This window comes from Camellia sinensis, chromosome 14 (assembly GCF_055761805.1).
Source record: "Camellia sinensis isolate YWXY chromosome 14, ASM5576180v1, whole genome shotgun sequence".
Classification (NCBI taxonomy): Eukaryota; Viridiplantae; Streptophyta; class Magnoliopsida; order Ericales; family Theaceae; genus Camellia; species Camellia sinensis.
In genome coordinates, this window is record NC_138974.1 from 2,880,921 (window position 1) to 2,888,143 (window position 7,223).

Here is a 7,223-nt window from a genome sequence, read left to right on the forward strand (position 1 = left end):
AGCGTCAAACACAAAAACTGGACCCGCTCGAGCACAAGGATACTCGCTCGAGCTCCGAGATACAACTGCAAACTCCACCCGCTCGAGCGCAAAGGGAAGAACCGCTCGAGCATAGATTATACTCCTCCAGTATTTTCGCAGACTTCGAACACCCACTCGAGCTCAAGGATACCCGCTCGAGCGCGACCCGCTCGAGCGTAAATAACTTTGATCGAGCGTGAAAAACACACCTGCAGTATTTTTTACAGACGCACAAAATGCTGAAAGGACGCAAACTCTGCTCGAGCGCAAGAATGCCCGCTCGAGCGGATCACCAAAAACCTGGGCAACAAGAATGGGGACCAAAGCTCAACCAACCTGTTTCAAACTTACTCAACACAACCTAAAACTCAAATACCAAGAGTAAAGGATGGAAATAAGAATACGACAACAACACAATCACGGAACCGAGTCCGGAATACAATAAACAAAGAAAGGGAAAATCGGGATGCTATAAAGAGCCAGCCAAGAAGAGCGAGGAAGCCCTGAAAAAAGTCCTTGTCCAGTAAGGGGACGAAGAACGCTTCTTCCTTCTCGACTCGGGCCTGGCCGAAGAAGAGAAAAAAGACCTAAAGGCATTCTTAAGAGTAAACATTGAGGTGTTCGCTGGACACCGTACGAGATGCATGGCATTGACCCCGAGGTCACATGTCATAGACTGAACGTGGACAGGTCAGCTAAACCTATCATCTAGCGAGCAAGAAGGCCGACGTTAATGCATGTTGAGGCAGTAGAAGAGGAAGTGGATAAACTTCTGGAGGCCAGGGCCATTCGAGAGGTAAATTACCCGACATGGTTATCAAATACAGTGGTTGTGAAGAAAAAGAATGGGAAGTGGAGGGTTCACCAACCTGAACAAGGCTTGTGCCAAAGATAGTTTCCCACTATCCAAGATTGACCAATTGGTGGATGCCACTTCAGGGCATGGAAGGATGAGCTTTCTAGATACATACATAGGGTACCACTAGATAGCTATGTACCCCCCAGATGAAGAGAAGACTGCATTCATCACCCCAAAAGGGCTGTATTGCTACAGAGTGATGCCTTTTGGGTTGAAAAATACAGGAGCAACTTACTAGAGACTGGAAACCAAGATGTTCAGATATCTAATTGGCAGAACAGTAGAAGTATACATAGATGACATGGTTGTGAAGACCAAGGAACCTGAGGATCATCTAGAAGACTTGAAGGCAGTTTTTGATATCCTCAAAACATATCGGCTCCGACTCAATGCATCGAAGTGTGCATTTGGAGTAGGGTCTGGTAAGTTCTTCGGGTATTTAGTTACCAAAAGGGGCATTGAGGCTAGCCCGGATCAAATCAAGGCCATCTTAGAATTGAAGAACCCAACATCGGCAAAACAAGTTCATATGATGACTGGAAGGGCTGCAGCCCTGAATAGATTCATAAGTAGAAGCTCTAACAAGTGTAAACCTTTCTTCAACTTAGTGAAGAAAGCCACGGGCTTCCTGTGGACAGAAGAGTGCGAAGTTGCCTTGGCCGACTTAAAGAAGTATTTGACCACAGCTCTAGTCCTCTCAAATCCAGTGCTTGGAGAGGAGCTGTTCTTATACTTGGCAGTTTCAGAACATGCAGTAAGTGAAGTAGTGATTAGAGAAGAAAAGAAAGAGCAAATGGCAGTTTACTACGTGAGTAAAACCTTAGCAGATGCAGAGACCAGATACCTGCCCTTGGAAAAGTTAGCACTGGCTTTAGTAATGGCTTCCAAGAAGCTGAATCATTACTTTCAAGCCCACAAAATTGTGGTGTTAACTGAGAAGTCCCTGTTACAGCAAGGAGATCTAACAGGCAGAATAGCCAGATGGGCAGTGGCCTTCGGCCAATATGACGTGGAGTTCAAACCCAGAACAGCAATCAAAGGCCAAGTTTTGGCCAACTTCGTGGCCGAGTTCACGCCAGATACCATCACACATCGGGGTCCGTTGCGCCAAGGTGTGCGATGTCCAGGTGAGCAAGGAGAAACCCAATTGGAGATAGCTGAATAGAGGAAAGAAGAGAAACTTAGGCCCTGCAGTATTTACATCGGCGACTCCTTCCGACTGTTTGTTGATGGGAGTTCAAACCGACAAGGAGCGGGGGCAGGAGTAGTGCTAGTATCTCCAGATGGGCAGATACTGGAACAATCCATCTGTTTGGGGTTTAAGGCCTCAAACAATGAAGCAGAGTATGAAGCACTGATCGCAGGACTAAAGTTGGCAGTAGCAATGGAAGCTGACGAGGTAATAGTCTTCTGTGACTCACAGCTTATTGTCAACCAAGCAACGGACGAATTTGCTGCCCGAGATGAAAGGATGTCGGCATATGCAAAGGAGGTGGGCAGACTGGTAGCCTTATTCCAGAATTGCCGACTACAGCAGGTTAGCGGAGATGACAACAGCCATGCCGATGCCTTGGCCAACCTGGCTAGTGCAATGAAACCGGGAGAGGTAAGGACAATAATGATTGAATACTTGTCAGGCCCAAGCATAAAACCACTGAACACAGAGAATGAAGCAATGTGTGTGGATATGGGACCATGCTGGATGGATGCAATAATAGTATTCCTTAAAGAGGGAAAACTGTCACATGATCGTAAAGAAGCACACAAGATCAGACTGAAGTCGACAAGATTCAATCTGACAGCAGATGGACATCTCTACAGAAGATCTTTCACTGGACCCCTTTTGAGGTGTGTAAATCCTTCGCAAGTTGAAGACTTCTTGTATCAGATACATGAAGGAGTATGTGGAAGTCACATTGGGAGCAAGTCACTTTCTCATAGGGCCATTACTCAGGGGTACTGGTGGCCCTATATGCAGAAAGATGTTGAAACCTATGTTAGAAAATGTGAAAAGTGTCAGAGGTTTACACCTCTGATATATCAACCAGCAGCAGACTTGAACCCAGTGTCCAGTCCTTGGCCATTTGCCCAATGGGGCATGGATCTTGTTGGATAACTGCCTCAAGCAACTGGACAAAGAAAGTACCTGTTGGTGGCAACAGATTACTTCACCAAGTGAGTGGAAGCTGAACCCTTTGCAAAGATTGGAGATGTTGATGTGAAGAGCTTCATATGGAATAACATCATCACCAGGTTTGGGATCCCAAGGGCAATAGTAGCAGATAATGGTACACAGTTTGACGGTAAGCTAATTAAGAGCTTCTGCGCAAAGTACAAAATCAAGAACTGCTATTCCACTCCAAGCTTCCCTCAAAGTAGTAGACAAGCAGAAGTATCCAACAAAACTATCATGGATGGGATCAAGAAGAGGCTGGAAGCAGCAAAGGGAAAGTGGGTACATGATCTACCCAGTGTGCTTTGGACATATCGGACCACGCCGAGAAGATCAACTAGGGAATCCCCATTTGCCATGGCTTTTGACACAGAGGCAGTGATCCCATTAGAGGTCGGCATCCCAGGGATCAGAACCCAAGGAGTGGAGAATGGGACTAATAATGCATTCTTAGCCCGAGATCTGGATTTACTAGAGGAAAGAAGGGATAAAGCAGCAATTTAGCTGGGGGCATATCAGCAGCAGCTTGCCAGGGCTTACAATAAGAAGGTCAACCCAAGGGAGTTCCAAGTTGGGGACCTCGTCTTGAGAAAGGTCGTCGGCAACAAAAAGGATCCCATAGAAGGCAAGCTTGGCCCAAATTGGGAGGGACCCTATAGAATCATCTCGGTATTGGGCAATGGGGCATATCGGCTTGAGGACAGTGAAAGCAAAGAGTTGCCAAGACCTTGGAATACTTGCGATCTGAAGTTTTTCTCTTATTAGATTTTTTTTTGTTTTTAAAGTTTCTTGTTATTAATTGAAGTAATAAAAAAGTTTTAGCTTGATTTTTACATTTGTGTAATATGACTGACTAGTCACTTAAACAATGTTTCTTAGTAAAACATGACGAATAACTTAGACTTATTATATGATAGAGTTAAATTATACTTGCATATAATAAAGTTGAACTAAGTTGGCGATGTTTCTGATTGAAACGTGACGAATAACTTAGAATTACTATATGGCAGAGTTGAATTATACTTGCATATAATAGAGTTGAATTAAGTTGGCGATGTTTCTGATTGAAACATGACGAATAACTTAAACTTATTATATGGCAGAGTTAAATTATACTTGCATATAAAAGAGTTGAACTAAGTTGGCGATGTTTCTGATTGAAACATGACGAATAACTTAGACTTGTTATATGACAGAGTTGAATTATACTTGCATATAATAGAGTTGAACTAAGTTGAGTAACAAGGAGACCGAGGTTTATGACCCTGGCCTGTTTCTGTTTGAATCTGATCTCGCCGACAAGATCATTGGTACATGCTTAATGAGAACCCAAGTAGAACTTAAGTTCACATTAGGGGGCAGAGAGCTGGAGAATGGTGCTAGGAAGGTGGAGTTTACAAGGTTGGTTTTAACACTTGTTGAAATTTTTGTGAAAATTTACAAGTTGAAGTTAAACCAAGGTCATGATTATACAAGTTGAAGCAAAACCAAGGTCATGTTTAACACTTGTTGAAATTTTATAAAACATTTACAAGCTAAACTAAATCCGAGGCCATGTAAAAGGAAGATTGGTTTGACACTTGTTGAAATTTTTGTGAAAAATTTACAAGTCCAGCCAAGGGAATATTGAAAGAAGTACAAGTGTACTCGCCGAGATAAGCAGGGTTGGAAGTCTTGTCCGAGGTATTTCAGTCTGAGGAGATTATACAAGAAAGGCATAAATTGAAGACATGTAAATTATTCTAAGTGTAGAGGCATTAAAGAAGAAGACAAGCATACAAGCATTCGAAAGAAGAAATTGTATTTACATACAAAAAGTGCGAATTACAAAAAGTGGCACATCGGCCAAATTAAAAACATTGTTTCAAAAGTTAGAAAAAAGTACGGGGTACAAGAAATAAAGAGAAATGGACTACTCGGCGTCAGCGGCGGACTAGGTCTCAACAGCATAAGACATTTGGGAACTTTTCTAGGCGGCCTTCTCAGCCGCGAGCTCGGCATCGATCTCTTTGAGAGTCTGGTCGAGGCTCTTGTCGGCAATAGGCACGTCTGATGTTTTCTTTTCAGGAGTGGCATCTTTGGAGACCTCACCCTCCTCATCCTGAGACAAGTCCACGACTTGCTCATTCAAAGTAGGGGACTTTGCCCTAACAGCTTCATTCTTCCTCCTGACCAAAGCTTCCTCCTCGGACTTAGAATCATCATCGGATTGGCTTGCAATAGAGGGGAATGGCAGGGGGAGGTCGCCGACATTCTTGAGGGAGGAGTCCTCGGGGACATTCAGTTTTTTGAGAGCAGCCATCCAACCAAGGGTGAAACCCTTGTTGCATGCCTGTTTCACTTGTTTTTTATAGTCCTCCTTGACGTCGGTCGCTCCCTCTACGTACGCCTTCTCATCGGCGGCCTTGATCTCAGCCTCTTTTGTGGCCAGGGCATCTTGAAGCTCCTTTTGGGCCTCGGCCATCTTTTCTTTGGCCTTTTTCTTTTCAGCCATAAGGACTTTGGCAATGGCCTCGGCAGTATCAGCCTTTTTCTCGGCCTCATCTTTTGCTTTTACGGCTTCCTCAGCCTAGTCTGATAAAGTCTTCATCTTGGCCTCAGCCTTCTTAGTGGCCCTTTGCAGACTAGCAACTTCCTTCATCTTGTCAGCCAACTCCTTCCTTATTTCAAAAGCTTACATAGAGAAGAAGTGGGCGTGCTGGATCGCCTGAGAGAGGATGGGCAGAATACAAGTTAGCAAAAATTTTCTAAGTACGGGAAAACAAAGAAAGAAAAAATACCGAGTGAAGAGACTTACTTGAACGGAGTGTTGCAGCATCAAGGTGAAATTTTCGTATTCGCTCATCTCAGCGTTACGGTTAAGATTGTTCGGCAGACGGAGGGGGTTTTCCTGCTCTCAGCCAATTTTGAAATTGGCAAGGTGTCCTTAGTGTAATCTGAGTCACCGTTGCCTTAGGCTGGGCTTTCTTTATTCTTTTGGGCTTTGGCTTTGGTTGAGGCTAGGATTGTGCTGGTTGAGCGTTAACGGTGTCAAGGATGTCGGCCAGAAGATCGTTTGTAACTTCTTTCTTGCGACCCATCTCGGCAACAGTTGCTATTCGACATCGGCATCGGCGTCGGCATTGGGATGGTGGGATCAGTTGTGGAGCCGAGGTAGATGGCTGTTTTGCTGGATTTGAGATTGACCCCTGACCTAGCCGAGATGATGAAGTTGTTGGTGGAGTTATGGCGGAAAGAGGAGACTTGCTTTTATGCTTTCTTAAGACGTCGGGAAGTACCGACTTGTAGGTTGAGATGAAGTTGAGCAGTAGAGGAGCTCTCCGCGTATAGACTGGAAGATCCAACAACTTCTTAAGATCCTTGCTGGGGAAGAAGGACTTACGGAACTCTTTTGGTGGTTGTGGAAGAGCTACAAGAAAAACAGACGTTAGGACATATAGAAAGAACAAAGTATTAAAGACTTGGAAAAAATATAACACTTGGCTCTTGCCATTACCCTCTATAAAAACTGTTCGGCTAAGAGGGTAAAGGTAAAGGTCCTCATTTGGAGCGAACTCTCAGTTGCCCGAGACAATGAAGTAATCGTCCCACACTCCCTTGTTGGAGTTCGGGAGGTCGGCAACAATTTTGTATTCTGTGGGCTTCGGTTTGAGGTAGTAGATGTAGCCTTTTTCTAACTTAAGGTCACACATGGTATAGCAGTACTGGATATCGGCAAGAGTAACCCTAGCATTTTCTTTTTTGGCTAAGGCTATTATGTCATTGATAACTCGATAAGAGTTGATAGCGAGCTGCATTGGGTTCAATTTGTAGTAATAGAGGACTTTTCGGAAAAAGATGTCAAGAGGGAGCCTAAGCCCACATTCTATGAAAGCTACAACTGGGAAGGGCATAGAATCGACTCTGGGCATGATGGAGTCATCCTCCCCAGCCAACCTGAAATGGACGTCGGCTGGGATGGAAAATTCCTACCTAAAGTATTTTAACTTCGTTGAGGTGTCTACCCTATGCTTCCACATACCCATGATGTTGGCTTGGGGAGAAGGTGCTGGATTTCAAAGGGGTGTGTTTTGTGAAGGTTTGAATGATCTCGGCCAAAACCTAGAAGAATAATTGGGCCAGAAATTCTGAGGATCTAAGTAAAGTACGTTTCAGTTTTTCCTAAAATTC